Here is a 25,342-nt window from a genome sequence, read left to right as displayed (position 1 = left end):
CAATATTTGAACTCAGAAGTAAAAATGCCTCTGTATTCAGGTCAGATGCATCTAGTATGGGTCTAAATCATTTTATTGCATTTTGCTTTATTGCTTCACAGATATTGTGGTGTTGTGTGTGTGTGTGTGTGTGTGTGTGTGTGTGTGCATGGCAATGCTGCATTCAGCAAGTCTACTGGTAACATTTTTCCAACAGCATTCACTAGCTTCATGTCTCTGTATCACATTTTGGTAATTCTCACAATATTTCAAACATTTTCATTATTTTAATATTTGTGATGGTGATGTGGGATCACTGATCTTTGATATTACTACTATAAGTATTTTGGAGCACTACAAACTGCACCCATATAAGATTGCAAACTTAATTGTAAAATGTTGTGTATGTTCTGATGGGTCCACCAACTGGCCATTCCCCCCATCTCTTTCCCTCTCCTTGGGCCTCCCTATTCCTGAGACACAACAATATTGAAATTAGGCCAATCGATAACCCTACAAAGGCTTCTGAGTGATCAAACGAAAGGAAGACCTGCACATCTCTCACTTCAAATCAAAAGCTACAGATGACTAAGCCCAGTTGAGGAAGGCATGTCAGAAGTTGAGACAGGCCAAAAGTTAGGCGTCTTCCACCAGTTAGCCAAGTTATGAATGCAAAAAACTCCTTGAAGGAAGTTAAAAGTGCCACTCCAGCGAATACATGAATGGTAAGAGAGTGAAACAGCCTTATTGCTGACACAGAGAAAGTTTTAGTGGTGTGGATAGAAGATCAAACCAGCCGTAATGTTCTCTTAAGCCAAAGCCTAATCCAGAGCAAGGCCCTAACTATGTTCAATTCTATGAAGGTTGAGAGAGGTGAGGAAGATACAGAAGAAAAGCTGAAGCTGACAGAGTTTGGTTCATAAGGTTTAGGAAAGAAGCCATCTCAATAACATAAAAAAGTACAAGATGAAGCAGAAAGTGCTGATGTAGAAGCTGCAGCAAGGTCTCCAGAAGATCGAGCTCAGATCATTAGCGAAGATGGCTACACTAAACAACAGGTTTTCAAGGTATACAAAAAGCCTCTTTTTAAAAGAAGATGCCGTCTAGGATTTTATAGCTGGAGAGGAGAGGTCAATGCCTGGCTTCACAGTTTCAAAGGACAAGCTGACTGTCATGTTAAGGGTTAATGCAGCTGGCTATTTTAAGTTGAAGCCAATGCTCATTTACCATTCCAGAAATCCTAAGGAACTTATGAATTGTGTTGAATCTCCTCTGTCTGTGCTCTACATATGAAACAAAGCCTACATGGCAGCATGTGTGTTTACAACATGGTTTACTAAATATTTTAAGCCCACTGTTGATACTTACTTCTCAGAAAAAAAATTTCTTTTAAAATATTATTGCTCATTGACAATATACTGGTAACCCAAGAGCTCTGATGGAGATGTACAGTGAGATCAGTGTTATTTTCTTGCCTGCTAATGCAACATCCATTGTGCACCCATGGATCAAGAAGTAATTTTAACTCTAAGTCTTATCATTTAAGAAATACATTTTATAAGGCTATAGCTTCCACACATAGTGATTTGTCTGGTGGGTCTGAGCAAAGAAATTTGAAAATCTTCTGGAAGAATTCTAGAAACCATTAAGAACATTCATGGTGCATGGGAAGGGGTTAAAATATCAACATTAACGGGAGTTTGGAAGTTGATTCCAGCCCTCATGGGTGACTTGGAGGGGTTCAAGATTTCGGTGGAGGGGTAACTGTAGATGTGGAGGATATAGCAAGAGAACTACGGTTAGAAACGGAGCCCGAAGATTTGACTAAATTGCCGCAATCTCATGCTAAAACTTGAATGGATGGGGAGTTGCTTCTTATGGAGGAGTAAAGTGGTTTTTTGAGATGAAATCTACTCCTGACTGAAGATGTTGTGAAGATTGTTCAAGTGGCAATGATTGAGAATAGTACACAACCTTAGTTAGTAAAGCAGTGGAAGGGTTTGAGAGGATTGACTCCAATTTTGAAAGAAGTTCTCCTGGGGGTAAAATGTTGTCAAACAGCCTTGCATGCTACAGAGAAATCATTTGTGCCAGGATGAGTCAATCAATGCTGCAAACTTTACTGTTGTCTTATTTTAAGAAATTGCCCCAGCGACCCCAGCCTTCAGCAACCACCATCCTGATCAGTCAGCAGCCATCCACTTTGCGACAAGACCCTCCACCAGCAAAAAGATGACAACTCACTGAAAGCTGAAATGATGATTAGTGTTTTTTTAGTAATCATGTATTTTTAAATTATGGGATATACATTTTTTAGACATAATGCTATTGCGCACTTAATAGACTATAGCATAGTGAAGGCATAACTTTTATATGCACTGGGAAACCAAAAAAATGTATTTGATTTACTTTATTACAATATGTGCTTTACTGTAGTGGTCTGAAACCAAACCCACAATATCTCTGAGATATGCCTATAGGGGCATTCTCAAATAAGATATTCAACAGGAATCAACAAAAACTTAATGATCATAGGGTTATATCTTCAGAGTAATACATAGCTATTATTTATTTTGAGAATTGCATTTCAGCTAATGGAAAGAGGGAAGAAGGAAAGAGGAAGCCAGTCTAAAATTCTCAAATCTTAAGGAAATCATCTTGTCCAACTGGATCTACTAGGAATTCTGTGTTCATCCCTATCATGCAAGTTATTACTTCTCTCTTCCAGAATGAGGGTATCTTGCTAACATTTTAGAAAATTTGAAAATTCTCTTCTATATAGCCACAGTGTATAAAAACAACAGGTTATTTTATTAAAAAACAACTTCATTTGATTACATTTTTTTCCGGTCAGTACTCCATTTATCAGTTTGTTGTTCAGAGAAAAGACTTCTCTTTTCTTTTTCTAAATGACAGAAAGGGGGTGGAGGGAGGGAGGGAAGGAGAGAAAGAACATAGGCAAGATCATTCATGATAATATTTTCAACCCATTTTTCAGAATTCTTTTCTTGTCTGGAAATTGGCTGACAAATGAATTAAGTATATCTTAGTTTTAAAGGCAGAAATGTTTCCTCAAGCAAATTTCTTTCTTTTCCCTGGAAAAATGGACTACATTTGCAAATACATTTTTTTTATAATTAAAAACAAAACTTGAAAAATATGGCCATTGTAATATTAAGACCATGAAAAATAATTTTAATTGATCCCATCTAACTGTAAAATTCCCATGAATAATATTCTATATTTGTCACTAAAGAAAAATTTTACTCTTTTCACAATGGTTGCAAGGTCCAAATTAGGGTTTTCAATTGTCAGTGCAGGGTTTCTTTTCTTCTGAAAAATAATAACCTTAAAAAGTCTCTGGCCACTGATTTTTAACTCTTTCCTAATTAATTCATCAATAACAGCCACAGTAACAATAACAGGCAGTTATTTCTTTTAGTGTATAACAGAAAAGAGAATTATTCAAATAAAAACTATATCTGAGGCTAACTTCTTGATTCGTTGAAATTCCCTAATATTTTAGCTCAAACTTCTTTAAATATTTGAGAGCATTTTGAAAGTATTCTGGTGTTTGAAATAGAAACTCACAAAGAAAGCTCATATGGCCTTTGGGATAATTTGCAGCATATCTCCTTTTGTAAGTCTCTTTAAAATCAAAGAGATGGTATTTTACAATTATGGAGTCTAATATTCTTTATTACCATTTATGAAATAAATGAAGTTGTGTTAGATTCCTGCAGTTGCCATAATAAATTACCACAAATTTGATGGCTTAAGACCACAGAACTTTATTCTCTCAGTTCTGGAAATCAGAAGTCCAAAATCAAGGTGTTGACAGGGCCCTGCTCCCTCCAAAGGTTCCAGGGAAGAAGCCATCTTCTTCCAGCATCTGGTGGCTATTCCTATTATTTGGCTTGTGGCTGTATCACTCCAATCTCTGTCTCCATCATCACATGGTCTTCTATCAGAAGACTTCTAAAGACATTCATCATTGGATATAATGGACACTTGTGTAATTCAGGGTCATCTCTTCATATCAAGATCCTTAACTTATTTCATTTACAAAGATTCTTTTCCCAAATAATTTTACATTTATCAGTTTCAGGAATTAGTATGTGGACATATCTTTTGGGAACCACCATTCAACCTACCACGTACCAAAGGTAAAATAAAAGAGAGTGGCCTTGTTTATAGTATCCATTAGTTTTTTTTTTTTTTAAGATTTTTTATTTGTTTATTTGACAGAGAGAGTGAGACAGCCAGTGAGAGAGGAAACACAAGCAGGGGGAGTGGGAGAGGAAGAAGCAGGCTCCCAGCGGAGCAGGGAGCCCATGAGGGGCTCGATCCCAGGACCCTGGGATCACGCCCTGGGCCGAAGGCAGACGCTTAACTACTGAGCCACCCAGGCGCCCCAGTATCCATTAGTTAGACAGAATAACAGATTGAATAACTTTTGAAATATGGCTATTCTTTCTGAAAATCCTAACAGATTGTTTCCTTGAGAAGAAATTTTGACTTGGCGGAAATGAGTGTGCATTCTCTTCTCATATGATGAACAGACAAAGATGGTTTCCAAATAGTTGTCAGAAAGTTAGGAGTAAATGTCCATATTTGAGAGACTTACACATAGAGCCATGTGTCTTGGGTATATGTATTAGAAAGCAGTAGTCTCAGGCTCAAGCCTAGACTGTATCAACAAATTTTTGAAATAATCAATACTTAATCTTATGGCTCTTTTATCCACACTGCAGGATGACTCATTGATTCAGTCCTTAGGGGTTGACAAAATACAGCCCCCATGCCAAATCTAGCACTACCTACCCCTCTTTATGTATATACCACAAATGAATAAAGAATGTTCAATCTTAAATTTTTAAATGGTTAAAAAGAATCAAAAGAAGAATAATATAATCAAATTTTCATGCTCATAAACAAAAATTTCATTAGAACATAGCCATACTCATTCTTTTACATATTTTCTGTCTTCACACTTCAGTGGAAGAGCTGAATAGTTGCAATAGAGATCCACATAACATCATCAATTTTGCCTCTTGGCCTGCAGAGCCTACAATATTAAGTATCTGGACCTTTGTTCGCTGAAAAAGTTTGCTGAGGCCTGTCCTAGATTTTGAACTATTAGATTATTCTCTGGCAGAATGTAAACTTTTGAGATTCTTTGCATTTCATATAATTTACATCAATAAAATAGAACTATCTTCTCTTTTAAATATCAAGTATTATAGATAGTGAGGTTATATCTCTTGACTTATAGAAAAGTTCTGACTCTTTCTTTAGAAAAATGCTGGCTAGCTTGCCCCAATTTTCAGAAATGCTGTCATACCTACCATTTAGATTCAAAAACAAATTACAAAATTCTATTCCAACACTTTTGTCAGGTATTTATTCCCATATTTTGGGTTCCAATGACTAAAAATATTAATCTCAGGGCTTCAAAATTGTTTCAGTAAAGATTATGAGTCTCTACGAGTCTGTGTGCTTACACATGTACGTATGTGCTCCAGTTTTTTAAATCCTTAATTTCCTCTGAACATTTTTTCTTTTTTTTCCCTTTATGAAGTGATTTCTAACTATACTTTTCTATTTCTGAAATAATTAGAACTATCAAAAAATGTATATTATGAGCCTAGATGTTTTTCTCTTCTTCAATTTGCAAGTACAAATCAAGATAGTGTAAAAAATAAAGTTTCTTACACCAGTAACTTATTTAGAGGTACAGATAACAAATACCATGTTTTAAATATAATTATTAATTAAAAATATTTGGTAATTTTTTTTACCAAAGTTTAATTTTAATAACTGTATACATTTCTAAGATAAAAAGAGGAAACAAAATATTTTCAAAATTGTTTTATGGAAAAATTTGTAAGAAGAATTAAGTGGTAAGCTCACATTATAATTGCATAATTTATTAATAATAATTAAGGGCTACTAGAACAAGATCAGTATTGAGTTGTTTTTCTCAAACAAGTACATAGAAACATAAATATATATATATTGAGATATATATATATAGATAGATAGATAGATATATCTCAAATAAGTACATAGAAACATAAATATATACATATATATGTATATATATATTACATATATTCCGTGTATTACACAGAAGGTAAATTGCAAAATGTTTGTAGCCAATAGGCATGGTGAGGAAGGTCTAGTTTAAGCTAAAACACATAGATTGGAGACTGGGTTTGAAGGGCACGAAGACACATCCTAGCCCTTACTCCTGCAACTACTCAACTCCCTCACTGTAGCATGAAAGCATCCATAGGCAATACATACATAAATGCATTACATACAGTGTGGCTGTATTCCAATAAAACTATGAACACTTAAATATGAACTTTACATAATTTTCACATAAGACATCATTTTCTTTTCATTTTTCCCCTAATACTTTAAAATGTAAAAAGAAAAAAAAAAAAGGACTGCACAAAAGCCTGTAGAGAAGAGATCTGTGTGTGGGCCTTCTTTTGCCAGCCCCTGGGCTAAAGCTACGTGTAGCAACATCAACTGCTGAGTGAAAAGGATGGGTGTATTAGTCCCCCTTCTGCACTTTATGCTAAGATAACAAGCTAGAGTCACTACAACAATAAAGTTTGTTTTTCATGCACATCACACAATAGTTGCAGGTCAGCTGCTGTTTTGTAGGACTTTGCCCTCTATCCTGAGACTCTGGTTGAAGGATCAGCCCTTACCCTGATTTGTGACTAAGCAAGAAAAGAAATATGCAATGTCTCATGACGTTTCAGCATGGAGAGAGCAAGTCAAAGAGCCAAACCTGACTTCGGGAGGGTAGAAAAGTGCAGGGCAACACCGAAGTCACATGGAGACAGAAGTGGGTGTAGAATTCACCAAAAGGAAACACCACGGATCGTTAGGAACAATAATACAATCTTCCACAATTAATATAGTAGTCCATTTAAGACAAACACAAAACCAAATAGACCATATCTTAGTTATACATGTATTTAGTAAACAATATAAAAATATTAACTATCATAAAATATGATCAACCTCAGTTTTGGGGTTGGGAAGTAAGGAAATGCCCTTGGGAAGAGCAATAGAGTACACACAGTGTTAATAATCATCTAATACAGGGGCGCCTGACTAGCTCAGTCAGAAAAGCACAGGACTCTTGATCTCAGGGTTGTGAGTTTGAGTCCCATGTTGGGTGCAGAGATTACTTTAAAAAATAAATAAATAACCTTAAAAAATAATTATCTGATACATTAACTTTTATTGTTTGTGGCAAGAGTTCAGAGGCATTTGTTATATCTTTTCTATTTTTAATATTAATAAATAATATAGTAGAGTGAGAAAATGTTACTATGGGAATAGAACAATTAATCCATGTTTTCTTTAGTTCTACATGGTCTCCTATTAAACCAATTGCTATATTTACTGAGTTTATGTCTATATTTTTCCACAAATTAAAAAAAACTGATCATTTGTATTATGTCAAAAAAGGAATAATTTACAGCACTCCGTAATGAAGACTTACTAAATGCTGTGTAGGTGAACTAAAAATGTACTAGAACTAAATTACCTTGACTAAGTTTTCTGAATAGAAGGGTCTCTGATAGCTTTCTCACCATTGCATCCAAGACTGGTTTACAATTTCTAAGAATTAGATATAGAAAAAAACAATTTAATAGGAGTTATTGTTTGTGATTAGCATAGAGGATTTCATGAATTCTCATTTGTATTCTTTCCATATCATCCTATCCACTATGCCATTTCTCTTAACTGGCCACAAAGAGAGCGTGAGTGGACTCTTCCATGTTACCTTGAAATATGTGTCAACAAAGTTGGGATGTCCTACCAATGCTGAGTGTGCATTTCTTTTCTAATACACAATTTAAAATTCATGATAAAAGCTTCAAGGCTATTATTAGCTATACCATCACCTTAATATTTAAAATATGTAGTATGTTCTATAATCATCTTTCAAAGCATTATATTCTTCAAAGTTCCTTGAGAAAACTGATTATCCTAGGAGCAAGAATAAATATGTTTTTAAGATCTTGGAAGGAAATTATTCCCTCTGTGATTAAGTCTGGAAATGGCAGTCTGTGGCACTCTCTACTTCAAAACATTAAATCTCAGTTTCCTAAGGTATCCTGAAAGCAGTATGCTAGTGTGATGGGGAGTGGAGGTGTAAAAGCAGACATTTCTTATACAGGACCAGTTTCACTGCATTTTATACCAACCATTATACTTCTATCTTATAGACTGTATATATGATTTTAAAGCTCATGTGTAATAAGAGGCTTTCTTTTTGCTGTTTTCCAATGGGGTACCTAATCTTCTACCCCTAACTCATCCTACAGGGCAGCTACTCCATTTCCCTTTAGGAGAACTGGTCTCTTAGGAAGAAGTGACCTATAAGCCTTGCAACATGAGCTGTGGGAATCTAGACCGGGTCTTACCTCTCCCAAGGATTCACTCAGATCTGCCACTCTATACCCAACTGCACTCAGACTCCATTGCTCTTTGCCCCAATGCACTTGGGTTCTCGTCTTTGCATTTGATCTTACTTCACTGCTGTGCTAGAAATCAGCATCTTCACCACTGTGCCAGAACTCAGCATAGCAACTGGCATATTAAAAGCACATGGTGCACTATAAATATCTGAGAAATAAATGTACAGCTGACCCTTCACCTGAATTTACTACTGTCAACACATCAGTGATGAGAAAATTGTTCAGTGCATGATTTCAGAGCGCCATTTCACCTACAACTAAAATTTATTTAAAAACTAGAGTGTGGGGGATATTTTGAATATTATTTAATTTTAAGATTGCCAACAGTTTCCTAATCACTTCATAAATAATCTTAAGATTTAGAAAGCCTTAATTCTTTCAAAAGCATCAATTAATAAACTGTACAAATGTTTAAAAAAAATCACTACTTTGTGAAGCAAACATTTAAGAGAATATTTTTCCAAAGAATACTTTCCAAAATCTTATGTTTAATTTATACATAATGTGCAGGGTTCTTACTTGTAGGAAGGCAGTAAAAAGTATGTCTATTCCCCCATCCCAGAATGGAAGCTCTCACATATTAAGTCTTAGGCTGTGCATGGAATAGTTTTCTTTCTATATGAAAGGGTGTCCTCTGAAACAACAATTTAAGTGAATATTATAATTAGTTTCCTACTTAATTTGGCATCGGATTAAAATATATCTAGAAACTTCATCTATGTATTACTCCATTGGACAAGTGAAACTAGAGTCTGTAGTTACAATTTTAAAAGAAATACCTATTTGAAATATGAATACCTTCTTTCCAGATGTTTAGTTTCATTGACAACTCTTCAGCTTAAAAACAATAGAAACCTTTCTCCTAACCTTACGATTTTGTAGACTCTGGGCTTATTGTATATTTCTGAAGCTTTCTGGATGACTTATTTAGCAGAGGTATATAGCAGAATAGTTTCTGAAGCATAGAAGCTATATCAAAGAGCACCTTCATGTCATGCATCTAACCAGTATCTTCTTAGTTTTAAGGAAGTAAGAAAATTTAAGAGCAAGTTGTGCTAAGACAGTAGGGTCTTAGGAATAATAATTAAATGACCATCATAAAAATATTCTTTAGAATATCTTTCCAACTAATATTTCCAACTATTTACACGTTTAACAAAGTTGTTCATCATAGGAATAAAATATATAGTGTGTCATTCGGAGTTACTAAATATTCCCTGTAAAGCAATTTAATAAACAAGAAAATAAAATTAGAAAAATAATTTTCGATGAGAGAAGGGTGTGAATACATGCATAATTCAATGATATATTGATAAATCAAATTTGCGTCTTTCAATAATGAATTGCAAAATGTTTCCAATTACTGTTATGTGTTATGTTAATTGTCAAAATTTTTATAATTAGTGTGGTGTAAATGACTGTGTCTCCATTATGTTGAAACAGTTTCTGGCAAAATAAAGTATTCAGTAATCAGCTTTTTTTCTTTCTTTATTCACCAATTTGTGTAAATAATCCTCACTCATTTGATATTTAATGAAAAATAATCCTGCTGTTTCCTATACACTATATATTTTTTTAAATATCAATTAAAAAAGGAAAACAAACATCTAAATTGCTTTTTTTGTCTTTCCCATGATTAGCCGTAACTTTGATGGCATCTATTTGGTAGAACATGAGCCATGAATTACATAATTAATTCCACTGTAGATTACCTAAAGATGTCATTTTGTTTGAAAGGGTACATTTTTATTTTCTCTTGTTTCCTAAATGTATCCTGCTTTGATAAACAATTTAATAACAAATGTTATAACACAATATTTTCTATATATAATATAGAGTACACAATTATTTTTAAAAACCAAAATTATACATAAGATTTATTTCAAAATAAGCATGTCTGAGAATTGGGAAAAAGGAATGAGTTGTTAAAATAATGAATCACAGTATGAGAATTAACCTTATTATTTAAAGATTAATGACAATTTTAGATTCAGATATCGCATACCTTTATATCCAAAGAAGCTTGCAAAAGCTTGATGAAAAATAACATATGTGTCTATGTGTGTATATAAATATTACCATTATATATGACAGTGTGTTATTACCACCTTGGCCCAAGACAATCAGATCAAGAGTAATTACAGAATTTAAGCATCTACTAATATTAATCCATCATTGTATGGAGGACATTAGGATCAAGAACCTGTAGGAGAGGAAAACTAATCTTCCCTTTAACCTTCAATGTTCTTGGCTGAGACTCCCCTTAATGAAAGACAGAGTAGCAGAAGAAAAGCAAACAGAAATTGAATAACCTGTGTACTCCCGTATACATCGCAGATACACAGAAAAACCAAGTAACCCTCCAAAGTCATTCACACCATCATCTCCAAATACCAGCTTCAGCTAACAAGGAAAGATTTGTGAGGGACAGTTATTGCAGCTACCAGGAAAAGCACAGTAAACAAGATTTTTATGCAGATTTAGGTCATTGTCTTCTCCAGGGAAAGAGTTTCTAGAATCAGTCAGTCATCTTTCTCTTCTTGGCACAGAGAGGGAGACACCCTTATAAATGAGGATTTCCCTTATAAATGTAAATGTCTTTTACAAAAGGGTAACTTCTTAATTTTCAGAGCTTTTTCTGTGTCTACTTGTGTCTGCTGTTCCTTAAAAATAATCAGCCTAAAATAATCTTTATGCCAGAGAGGCATATTTTGAGGTGGCAAATTCTACTCCTCTCCATACCATAGGAATACATTAGTATTTAAAAACATTTCACTAATATATAATAAAACAAAGAAATCATCATTGTACAATTATAGAAATAGTTATTTCTTCATAAATTATTGGCATATCATAAACTTTTGATAGTTATTAATATTTAAAACTGAGTATTTGAGAGTGTAACATGACATTAATGTTGGATCTCCTTTTATAAAATCATTCACTATTGCCTTAATTTAATTTAAAAAATACTGTCTATATTTTTGAAGATATTTAAAGCCAATGGAAAAATTATAGTTCTGAATTTCATTGGAAAGTCTTTGCGCTGAGTTGAACAGTGTCCTCCAAAACCTCATATTCACCTGGAACCTAAAGTGTGACCTTATTTGGAAATAAAATATTTGCAGATATAATTAGTTAATATGAGTTTATATCAGATTAGGATGATATGACTAGTCTCCTTATAAGAAGACCATGTGAAGACACAGAAAGGTCCAAAGGTAGAAGGCTATGTGGCCAGCAAAGCCAGAAATTGGAATGTTCTGCTTACAAGCCAAGGGATGCCAGCAATTGCCAGAAACCACCAAAAGCTGGAAAGAAACAAGAAAGGATTCTTTCCCAGAGCCTAAGGAATGAGCATGATTCTGCCAACACCTTGATTTTATGCTCCTAGCCTCCAGAACTCTAAGATAATAATTTTCCATTATAAAACTACTCAATTTGTGGTAATTTGCTATGATAACCCTAGGAAACTAATACAGTCTGCAAATAATATGAAGAAACTATGAATTATCTCTTAAATAAATTGTATTAAAATGGTAATAAAATATATCAACTTCACCACCTAAAATATAGCAATATAACATAACAATAATGATATTAAACTTAGCCACCTATATTTAACAACACCATGTAATATTGGTTTTTAAAATGAAGATTCATTGCAAAATTGTGACATCTGTGTGCATTTTAACTAAGAATTCCTTCCTTCTATTCCCAGTTTGTTAAATGTTTATCATGAACTGTTTGAATCTATTATCTTATCACCATTTGTTTATTGCCCCTTTATATTGTTAAGGTCGTGAATTGCATTGATTGACCTTTAAAATTGATAAATCTCATAAACATTATTCTAAAATAAGCCAGACTCAGTAGAATAGACAATGTATCACTGCATTTACATATATTCCCCAAACAGGCAGAACTAATGTAAGCTATTACAAGTCCAAATGTGAGACTACCTCTGGAGACAAGGAGACAGTGATTCAGAGAATGCTGGAGACGCTTCTAGTACTCACTCATGATTTGTGTTCCTTCCTATATGGATGTTACACTTCAAAAAATTAAAATAATTAATGCCTAAGTAAATACGGATTAAACAATTATGGTTTGGGGAAGAGTCAATAAATTCTCACAGAAAATACATAGGTGTTAATGTTTTAGGATACTTTGCATATGTAAAAATTGCATATTCATTTCCAAGACATAAATGGCCTAATAGTATTTAACTGATTTTTAGGACATGATTAATATTAATTAATAATCCATTAATAAATAATGGATAAGAAATAAATGGAATATTTATTTTTGGTTGTATATTCTCAATCCAGATTGTGATACTATGAATATAACAATGATAATTTTATAAGGAACCATTGATAAACAGGTATCTCAAAAATTTCTCTCAGTCAGTAGTTTGATTGCCCTCATCTTAGAGAATATGAGAGGATAAAGACAATCTTGATGCAGAGGAAATAAAAGAAATAGTTATCACTGATTTTTGGTCTCATTTTTATAGACTCTAACAGTCTTTTTGATTTCTGAAAGTCTTTCTATTCTATTAATACCATGGCACCATTAACAAATACTGAAAGTACAAATTGAATAATCATCACTTTACTTTCATAAATAGGTATTAACCCAATTCTTTAGAATATGAGACTAGCTTAAAACCTTGATTTGAATATTGGGTAGATCTGCATTTTCTTATTTTAATGTCTGTTAAAGGCATCCTTCTAGATGCACAGAAAGAGGAAGATAAAACATTGGGGTTTTGTAGTGCTGGCCAGTATGATGATAATACTAAGGAATTTCTTCCAAGGAACAAGAACCGTTATTTGATATACTTTAAAAAATGTTTCATAATCAAGGTGGCCAAAATATGTCTCAATTTGTCAGAGTGAAAGCTTGGTAGATATGGATTAATGAGCTGCATACAGCATTATTAGTTTAGAAGCTGGAACTAAAAGACTCGTAACCATTTCCAAGAGCAGACAGGATCCCACTAAAAACAACAATCAGGAATTCTGGTACTTTTTCCAATGAATTTGTTTTATCTATTTAAAACTACGATTTTTTTTTTTATTTCAGTTCCAAAGCAAGATCTACTGACAACAATGCATTGGCTTGGATGATTATAGAATTAATACTAAATTTCAATGAATAATGTATGAAATGCATTTAACTTTGTCCAATTAGTCTAATTAAGCAGAAGTTGGACAGAATCTTGAAGTTACTGAATTCCTCTAAGTAAGCTAAGAAAAACATATTAAAACAAAATTCCCTTTGATTAATTGATGAATTTGTGGCAAATATCAGTAAGAAAGATACAGTGACAGAAGTTTTATTTTAAAGCTTTTAAAGTATATATACAAACATTTGTAAATATAATACAAAGATTTTCTCATATCTTTTTTCACTGATAGTTCCCAGTTTTTAGCATTTAATAACATTTCTTTCATATACAAACAAACAAATACACACATATACAATATCATCAGTTGATCTTTTTCTGAATCATTTGAGAGCAAGCTGTTAATACTTTAGTGTTTTCCCCCAAAGCAAAGACACTCTCTTACTCATCCCCATATAACCTTCCAAGTGGGGAAATTGGTGTTGAAACACACTACCACCCAATCCACAGACTCCATTTATATTTTTCCACTGGTCCCAACAAGATATTTTTACTTTATGGTTCAGTATTCCATCCAAAAGCACAGGTTACAGTTATTATCGTCTCTCATTTTCCTCAAAATAGAACTGCTGTTTAGTTTTCTTCCATTTTCATGTCTCCCATTATTTTAAAGAATACAGGCCTGTATTCTATATCAATGCTTTCAACTTGGGTCCATCCAATGTTTCCACAAGGCAAGAGTTCTAATACAGCCATGTTTCTTTTGCAAGAATATCACCAAAATTATGCTGTTCTTCTTGATGCATCACATCTGTGGGTGCCTCTGACCTGTCTCATCGGAAGTGGTGTTAACTTTAAGCACCTGGACATATTGGTGTTTTTCAAGTCTTTTCACTAAAATGTCACCATTTCTCCTTTTGAAATTGAATATTGTTATTGTGGGGAATATTCTAATATTAAGCCAATATCCTGTTCTTCAGTTCCTCATTAAACCACCCACCAACCTTGACTTCTATTAACAACTACCATCTAAATCAATAATCATTCTGATAATTGCCAAGCATAGATTTTCTATTTTAATCATTGTTTATATATATTCTTTTAATTAATATTTTGCTAAAGAACCTTCCTTTAAATCTGTTATGGGCTGAATTATGCTATCCTAAAATTTTATGTTGAGATCTTAAGCTTCAACATCTCAGAAGGTGACTTTATTTGTGGATAGGATATTTAAAGAGGTAATTAAGTTAAAATGAGTTCATATAGGTGGGTCCTAATCCAATGTTACCAGTGTACATTGGTCTACAGACACTGCACACCTGAAAGACCATATGAAGAACCAGGGAGAAGACTGCCATCTACAAATCAAAGACAGAGGCCTCAAAAGAAACCAACCCTTCTAATACCTTATCTTGAACTTCTAACTTCTAGAATCATGAGAAAATAAATTTCTGTTATTTAAACTACCATCTGTAATACCTTGTTATGGCAGTCCTAGCCAATTAACATTTATTTATTTCAGTATCCTATTTTACCCAATGGAATTAAATCCATCGCTATCATTATTTATTTTGACGCTTAAATTATACCAGATGTAGCCAAGGCTGTTCCCTTTCAAATGAACTTTGACATGTCTCCACTGTTCTTTAAACACTTCCTTACTTTCTGGCACAATAAGATGTTCCAGATTCGTTTGTACACCAGTCCTGGAACTGGACATTTCTGCAAGAAGTAATGGTTCATTTCAGTGGAGAATGGTAAGCAGAAATTCAGGTCTGGATGTTCAATATAGTCATTTGTTCTAAGTCTTCTCAGCTGGCACAACCAGGAAATACAAGTATATTACACACACATCATAATCATAATTACAACCATTATTGTTTCTAAATCCATTTGTGTATGTATGTTAAAAAGTAGATTTGTATAAAATGGAAGTGAATAGTAACAAGTACAGGAAGGGACGACTGGAAAGGAAGAGGAGGGGAGAGAGAAAAATAGACCTAGAACAACTGCTCACCTTTTTTATTTTTTTAAGAGAAATAAGCCTCATTGAGGTGACAAGTACATGCTTAAGTATTTTCTATTCTTATCATACAAAATAGAAAAAAATTGGCCTGGATAATGGTAGGTTTAAATCCCTCTATGGCCATAAAGCGCAGTTCTGGCTCCCTCCTGCAGCTGTCCCCTGTCCCTAGCCCGTTATTAACACCTTACTTATTACCACCATTAGTGAGAGGTCTAGTGTTTCTATGATGGTATTAGGTAGTCCAAGGAAAGTTTTGTGGTGGGGTAGTAAGATATTTATTTTGCTTTTTAAAACTTACTGACAGGTAATTAAATAACAATGAGCAGCACCCATTTAAATTGTACAATTTACTGAGTTTGATGTATATAGTCACTCTTAAAATCACTGCCACAATTATGACAAACTCAGAAACCCCACTGTAAACTGCCTTGCCTTTCCTTTCTATTTCCTGTGTGCTAACTCTCTGAACTTTCTATTAATACAATTACACCTAGGCCGCCCTGTTGTTTGTATTTTCAGAGTTTCTACCCATCCTGGATAGAATAAGGCTTCCTTGAGGCCCCTCCTCAGGACCTTTCTTAACTGGAACCAGGATCTGCAGTACCTTCAACAGTGTAGCTGAAGAGCACACCCTCTGTTTATTAGAAATATCTTTTTTTTTAAAGATTTTATTTATTTATTCGACAGAGATAGAGACAGCCAGCGAGAGAGGGAACACAAGCAGGGGGAGTGGGAGAGGAAGAAGCAGGCTCCTAGCGGAGGAGCCTGATGTGGGGCTTGATCCCATAACGCCGGGATCATGCCCTGAGCCAAAGGCAGACGCTTAACCGCTGTGCCACCCAGGCGCCCCTGTTTATTAGAAATATCTTATTACTACCCTGCCAGAAATAAAAATTGGTAAGCCTTTATTTCTTTACAAAAGTTTGAGGTATAGTTTTTCACCAGAGCAGAGATTATACATGCATGGGAAAATACAAAACACACACACATACACACACACACACACACACACACACACACAATATACACATTCACAGTAAAAATGTATGGATCAAATTCATTTTATTATTTTCATTTCATTCATTAGAAATTATATTTATTTAAAAATCTATTCGTCATTTTCCCTCTAAAATTAAAACTTCCCCTCCAGGAAAGATTAAATCATATCAGCACTAATAAGAGAAGTCATAAGCTCCCAGAGTTTGGGTATATTGGAAAAAATCAATGATTTCTCTATATTGCTGAAGACGAAGAGGCACCAGCCTTTTTCCCTATCAGCATCTACTTTATAATCTAGGTCAGAGAACTTGTTTACCCACTGGTCTACAAAATCTTTTTAATTTGTCCTTTGAGAAATAGGCACTATTGATGCTAAAGAGGCTTAAAAGGCATGGCCCCTTCTCTGTGGATTTCTAAGTGATATGTGAGAGCTGTCCTTCTTAAGCCCAATCTCTCAGATACTTACCTGTTCTAATAATCATTAAATTAACGTTTATTGAGTGCCTACTAAGTTAAAGAAATGGTGGCAGGAATAGTAAAATATTATTACTTGTCTCACGTTGCTCACAGTTTGGGGAGGAGAACTGAAATAGAGTCCCAAGATTCATGGGAGGAAATAAATATGGAAAAATAGCAATGCTAAATGCTACAGGGAAAACAAATGGTATTAAAAACTTAGACATACCCGTGAGGATAATTTCCATAGTCTGTCTGTGTTTTTCATATATCATGCTTTCTCTTTGCTTCCTGTCCATTTGTTTCAGTCTTCCATTGGATTAATCAAGCTTTCATTGTTCTATGTTTTTTCCCCTTACCTTGTCTGGCATTGTGGCAAAGAGAGCTGTTGGTTCTATGATAACTATTTTTCTCTTCCGTCGTAATATACCCTCTGATTTTTAGGTGGGTAAACAGCCACTCAAAGACCACAGTACAAGTCTATGTTGTTGAGCCATTGGACTAAAGTCTTGCCAAGGAACCTGAAGCTGAAGCATCTTGTGTAGACTTCACTGAAAAGCAACTCAAGAGCGCCCTATGCCCCACCTCTTTATTTTTCCTCCCCTAATTCTTGCGGGATGGACTATGATGGATATTTGAAACTGGACAACACCTTAAGCCATGGGGTGAATTGAGAATGTTGGATATGGAGTGAGGACAACAGAGAAGGAAATTAGCTCCCCCAGGAAGTAGTAGAGCAGATCCATCAAACAGCCCTGAATTGTCTAACTGTAGATTTTCATGTGAGAAAAAGAAATATCATCCTTGCTTAAACCATTGCTATTTTGAGTTTCGTTTACTCTAAGCCAAAACTAATCATGGTAACACATTTTTAAGAATATATGAACACTATCCTCTCAAGGCAAGCACTTCATCATGATTTTACTTCCTTCTACCACCCCACTTTGTACTCTCTACATTTTCCTTCTAGATCAGTATAAAAACATGTATTCTTTTAAATGTTTATTTGTACAAAAATGAATTTATTTGATTAATATCGTGCGTGTGTGTGTGAGAGAGAGACAGTGTGTGTGTTTAGTCTATTTTCTTCTTTCTGGATTCATCTATTCATCTTCAGGGGAATACTTTCAGGGAGAGTCTGGTGGAGTTAAAATTTACTAAATATTTTACTGAGTGTTTTATTCATCATTCAACCTTTGGGTACAAAACAGTTTGGAGATGGAATTTTCAAAATCATTTTTTTCCTTTAATATTTTTTAGAATGTACTCATTGTTTTCTTAATAAAATACCAATGAAATGAATTGTGAAGTCAATTTGATACTTATTGCTGTGTAGGTAATTTATATCTTCAGTCTTCTAACTTTTAGGATTTTCTGTCTTGAGAAAAAAATGATCATCTTTTAAAATGGGCAGGGTTGTTTTTTTTTTTTAAGATTTTCTTTATTTGACACAGAGAGAGAGAGAGGGGGAACACAAGCGGGGGAAGTGGGAGAGGGAGAAGCTGGCTCCCCGCTGAGCAGGGAGCCTGATGTGGAACTCTGGGAGGATGTGGGATCATGACCTGAGCTGAAGGCACTTAAAGGACTGAGCCACCCACCTGCCCCAGGGTTTTGTTGTGTTTTGTTTTGTTTTAACCTGATTGGTGCTTCATAAGGTGTTGTAATCTGAGGATCCTCTCTTTCTTTCATTGTAAGAAATTCCCAGCTTTCAACATCTTCCATAACTGCATTGCTATCTTTACCTTTATTCAGTACTCTAAAATTCTGCCAGAGGGAGGTTAGAACCTCTGTATGTATTCTAACCTCTTTTCTTTTCCTACTTACTTTTCATTTTATCCCAGTGTGCTGTGTGCTGAGTGAATTCCTCCCTCTAATTTTCTACATCATTAATTTTTGTTCAGCTATATGCATTCTACTACTTAACCCACCTATTGATTTTTTTAAAATTCAGTAATTATATTTTTCATTTCCAAGATCTCCAATAAATTCTTCTCTTAACTGCCAATTCTTTACCTTGTAGATGTGGCACCCTAATTTAAATCTCTGAGCGAATTCATCGAATTTACTTTCAATATCCATTTTTCCTTGGGCCTAACAATTTGTTGCCTCCAATGGTCCTGGCACACACCTCAATGATTTGGTAGTTATTGACTCAGAGCTCATTTTTGCAGTTGAGAATACCCGCTAGAGTGTGGGCTGTCATTCCTTGTGATTTCCACTTGGTGAACAGGAATAAATACTCCTGACTTGTGTGTTCAGCTCTGTGGATGGATAAGATGTATGATAGGATTCAATCTCAAAAGCTATTCTTTGGCCTTAATATCTCACAGCATTTTCAACCACCCAATGACACTGTTCTGCCCAAGAAACTGAAAAACAAACGAGCAAACAAACAAAAAACAAAAACCTTCTAATATTTATTGACTATTTATACTCCAAGTGCAAACAGCCACCCTCTCAATCAAATATATCTTTTTATATATTTATAAGGCACTACTGTTGGGTAACTTTTAGAACACTCTCACTGAGACCTCACAGAAACTCATAGATTGGATTGTGTGGAGAGTGACTACATTTTGAAGAAGGGATGGTTAAATTTCATGACAAATTGATTTATTTTAACAATGTAGCTACTGGATGCAATCTAATGTTTTTCTGAACACTCCACATTAAAAAAAAAAAACTTAGGTAAACTTTAAAAAAATGTGCTAATCACTTAAATAATATTCCTCAAATGAAATCAAACTCCTACAACATTAGCACATTAACACCCCACAAGATTTAGTCTCACATTGCAAAAACGAGGAAACTCAGATGAACTAAAGATTCTTTGCTAACATCAACAGCTGTTCTTAGTTAGGGAAAGAAAAAAAAAAACTATTGATACATGTATTTTCTTTTATCAGTATAAACACTGGCCTTCATGTCTCTGACATGTTTTCATGAGAAGGTAGAATTAATGCCACATACTTTTGTGGTAATATTACAGTTTGTAAACAGTCGTTCCTTCCTTATTGTACACACAGAGACTTGATACCTCATATATTATGATTATCTGTTTCACCTTGCATCCTTTCTCTCCTTTTCCAGTGAGATGAAAATAATGAACCTCATTTTTTAAATGTTTATGTGTATGTTCGCAGAAAGTGAAATGTACATTCTTAATATATATGTATTAATATATAACTATATGTTAATATGTACATATTATATACATAATATATACATACACATATAAGCTTTGATGACTTTTGACAAATATATGTCAATGTAAGCAGCACTTTGGTTATGAAAGACCACATTTCCTTTACCCCAAAAAGTTCTCTTATGCACCTTTTATTGTCAATTGGTTGTACCCCAACACAGTCACTATTCCGCATGCTACCATCCTAATGAGTTTCATCTGTCATAGAACTTCATATAGATGGGATCACAGACAGCATATTTTTGTGTGTGGTTCTTTTGCTAAAAATAGCAATTTGAGATTAATTCACATGTTGCATATAATAGTAGTTGATTCTCACTTACTGCTTAATAGTATAACATAATTTTTTACCCATTCATGTATTGATGGGCATTTGTTTTGTTTTGTTTTGTTTCCAATTTTAGCTATTATAGACAAAGCCACTACGAAATTCACATAGAAACTTTTGTGCAGATATAGTTTCCTTTTTCCTGGGTAAATACACAGGAGACTTGTTGAATCAAATAAGTGTATGTAACTTTATAAGAAACTGCCAAACTATTTTCCAAAATGACTATTTCACTTGTTTCGCCCTCTAGCTTAATGATATTAAACATCATTTCATATGCTAGTGGTCCATTTCGATTTCTCCCTTTTTAAGTGATCTATTCAAATATTTTGTCCATGTTATATTTATTTTGTATTGCATTTTTATTATTGAATTGTAAGAATTCCTTACAGATTCTGGATTGAAATCCTTAGTCAATATATATGTCTTGTGATATTTTCCCCATGTATGTGGCTTATCTCTCCATATTTCTAATGTTGCCTTTTTAAGGTATGTTTTTTATAACAATGTCTCATTTATATTGTTTTGTCTTTCTTTGCCTACTCCAAGTCTCAAAGGTTTAATCTTTTGTATTCTTCTAATTTAAAAAAAAATTATTTTAACTTTCGATTTAGGTCTATGATCCATTACAAATTAATTTTTCTCTGTGGTGTAAGGAAGAGTTCACGTTTCCTTTGTTTTTGATATGGATTTCCAAATGTTCCAACATCATATGCTATAAAATCTATCATTTATCCTTTATTTGTCTATAAAATTTGTTCTATTTACTATTCGTCTATGTGATCTCCACATTGTTTTGACTGCTAGAGCTTGTTGCAGTTAGCTTTGAAATCAGATTAGTGTAAGTCCTCCAATATTATTATTTTTTTCATATTGTTTTGGCCCCCAAGTCACTTATTTCTGTTAGTAGCTTTTCTGTAGATTGTTTAGTATTATTAATGTATATAATCATTTTTGTTTGTTTGTTTAAAAGACAACTTTACTTGCTCCTTCCTAACTTTTAGGACTTTAAGTTCCTTTGCTCACCTTAGTCATTGGCTACGGTCTCTACTACAAGATTGACTAAAAGTCAAGACAATGGACAGCTCTGCCTGCTTCTGGATCTTAAGAGAATAATGTTCAATATTTCACTATTAAATATAATGTTAGCTGCAGGTTTTCACAGATGGCCTTTATCAGATCAACTAAGATCCTTTAATTACTAATGTACTGAGACCTTTTATCATGAATTAGTGTAAACTTTTGTTAAACACACTTCTCTACATCCACTGAGATTGTATCATTTTTCATTAACATATTCAATTATGTTGATTTTTTCTTATAAAATAAGTCTTGTTTTTCTGAGATAAGCCTCTTTGGTCATTTTGTAAATATTTTTTATATTCTCTCTATATTTTCTATATCTATAATTTCTATATATAAAAATATTTCTATATATAATCTATATATTTACCACTATGTAATTTCTTTCTATATAATTTTTAAAATATATAATTTCTGGATTCAAGTTACTAATATTTTGAGACTTTTTACATCAAGATTAATAAGAAACTTTAGTCTGTGCTAGAAAAATTAGTCTGTAACTAACCTTGTTCTTTTCTTGTAATATCCTTGTCAAGTTTTAGTACCAAAGACATGCTAACCTCATAAATAATTTTAAAAGTGTCTTTTTCTTTTCTATTCTGAGCTTATGTTAGATTGGCATTTTTTCTCCATTAAATGTTTGATAGAATCAACTAGTAAAATAAATTTTGCATGGGATATTTTTGTGGCAAGATTTTTGATAATACATTCAATTTCTCTAATAACAATATGGCTATTCAAATATTCTAATTATCCCATCTAAAGTTTGGTAAGTTGCACCTTTCAAGAAATTAGTCTATTTTATCTATGTTGTTGAGTTTATTGTCATTAACTGTACATAATATTTCCTTATTATGTTGCCAATATCTAAATATTTTCTAATGGTGTCCTTTCTATAATCCCTGATTTTGATAATTTGTGTTTTCTATCTTAATGGGACATAGTAAAGATTTTTTATTTTTCTTAATCATTTTAAAGACCCACTTTTTACTTGTTAACCTTATTATTTTATTTTTCAAACTACTTGATTTTTTTTAATATAGTCTTTCATTTTTATTGGGTTTAATTGTCCTTTCTTTAAACTCCTTTAGGTATACAACCTCTTTAGGTATATAACCTCTTAGATAAATAAACTTCTTGAGGTATATAACCTCAAAACATTAAATTTTAAACACTTCTTTTCTAATATAATTATTTAAAGACATACTTTGTTTTAGATACATTCCACAAATTTTGATATGTTGTGTGGTCATTGTCATGTATTTAAAAATATCTTCATTTTATCTTTGCAGTTTCTTCTTACACCCACAGTTTATTTAGAAATGTTTTTCTTAATGCCTAAATATTTGGTTATTTTGACATAACATTCATTTCTATTTTAATTCCATTGTAAACAGAAAATGTGTTCTAAGTGACTCCAATCCTTTTAAATCTTTTGAGATCACTTTATGGCCAACACATAGTAAATACTTCCAGTTAGGGTTTGCCACATTTCTCTAACTCAGTGGGACTTCAACTCCACATTCCATTGAAGTGAGCTGGAGCTGAGGTTTCTGGTCAACTCTCTCAGCTTTGCAGTGGTTCTCCCCTGCCCTCCCCAATTCTTTGAGAACTCTCTCACTCATGCACAATTCTTGGATCAACCACAGATCCGAGAGTTTATATAAAGATTATGGAGATTGTCTTTCTGTGGTTCTCTCATTTCTGGATTATCTCTGCTCAACTTCTCTCTAAATCAGTGCTCTTAAATACCAACCTCTGATTCCTTACACCAAAAGTCTGCAAATTTCTGCTTGATTTCTAGCCACCTTATACCACAGAAACTGTGGGGACCCTCAGAGAAAAAGTTTTATAAACATAAATCTCACCCCATGTGATACACTTCTTTCAAGGTTCTAATTCCATTCTGCTTGCTTTTAATCTGTCGTTCATTCTAATTAAAGCCGCTACAAGTCTTTCAATCTATTGTTCATAATTTGTCTGAACTTTACAATGGTTATTTGAGGTAAGATTAGTGTGGTAAACACCACTTGACTTTTATGGAAACCAAAACTTCCAAACTGAAAGTATCTTCAACCTGTCTAATTAATAATGGATTACAAGTTTTGAGCAAGTATAACTTTCATTTTTATTCACTACAAAATGTTTTTAAACCTACTTGAAGATCATTTGACCTTTCCATTTCTTACAGGTTTTCCTATATATCATTTCTCAAATCCCCTAGGCGATACAGAAAGTCTTCTGAAATGTGTGTGTGTGTGTTTTAAATATTGTGATCCTCATATTCCATAAGTGTGTAACACCCATGTAGATATGTTAGTATAACTGGGGAAAATCTTATCAAACAAATAATATGAGTTAGGTATTCCATGGATATGTAAGGACTGGAAATCTGTTTGAAGTCTCTACGCAGTACTTGGGGTAGATGGCTGAGAAAATGACAGTGTTTTGACAAAACAACTTGCATGTCAAGAATAATATTTTTCATTGGAAAATAAATAAATAACAAAACCTCATTCATGGAATGTTAATGATATTTTCTTAGGTAAGAAATATCTAAAACAATGTTCTTAGATCAACAGTTAAAATTTTTTTAAATCATAGCAAGACTGCTTTCAAAATAAAAAACCTACATATATGGAAGATATGAGTACTAAGTTATAACGTCTGGTTAGAGATTTAGAAAGCTTAATTTCTTTTTGTCAGGGTGGGGTCATCTTGCAGAATGATAAAATAATTGATTTCATGATGCTCACAGGAACAAGTCTAGATTTTAGGGTTTAATTAACAAATTTAATCTTGAATGAATCCATTTTCCATACGTTCACCTTTTGTTGTTTTAAGTATGAGGATGAACTGTTTTCTGCAGGATGCAATAAAGTATATAATTCAGATGAATAATCTTTTAAAAGTATAAGATGTTTCACTAATAACTAGACTACAATATAGGGTCAAATATTTTCTCTCAAAAGTGAAACTCTTACTCAAAATTTCTGTTCTTGGTCACCCCTGGCCTAGGTGGAAGGTCTGCATTAATTACAATTTTGATGTTTCATATCTCTGGATGATCACAACAATTAAAATACAGATATAAGACAAAAGTTACAGAATAAAACTTTGAAAATAAGATGTCATCTAGACTACCAATGGATCACAGAGACAGTTAAGAATCAGTTTCCTGGAGATCAGCAACCAGTACGGTTCATAGGAAATTAAGAGATTTTTTTTAATATTGTCAATATGCTTGAATGTGTTGCCTGAAATCTAGAGCGCAAACCATCCACTGTCTTGTTCTAAAAAGACATTCTGACAAATTTTTATGAAAAAATGTGAGAGAAAGAAAGAACTCTTTTTCATTGCAACATTTTGTAGTTCTTCCATAATTCAAATCCTTACTGACAGAGTATTAACTAAGCTTTACCGCGAAATTAATAAAATATAAGCTTCAGCTCTTATAGGATGGGCTCTTACAATGTGTTCACATGTTCATCTAATTTTGCAAAACTTTCAAGTGTAAGTTATTTTGTTTGCAATATATTAACACTAGTCTTTTTCTACTTGGACCATTCTTTGTATCACTTATCCCCTTAGGTTAGTGTTAGAGAGGTTACAGGACACT

Source organism: Ursus americanus, chromosome 15 (assembly GCF_024610735.1).
Source record: "Ursus americanus isolate L20-20 chromosome 15, mUrsAme1.1.p, whole genome shotgun sequence".
Taxonomy (NCBI): domain Eukaryota; kingdom Metazoa; phylum Chordata; class Mammalia; order Carnivora; family Ursidae; genus Ursus; species Ursus americanus.
Note: the sequence above shows the minus strand (reverse complement) of the source record.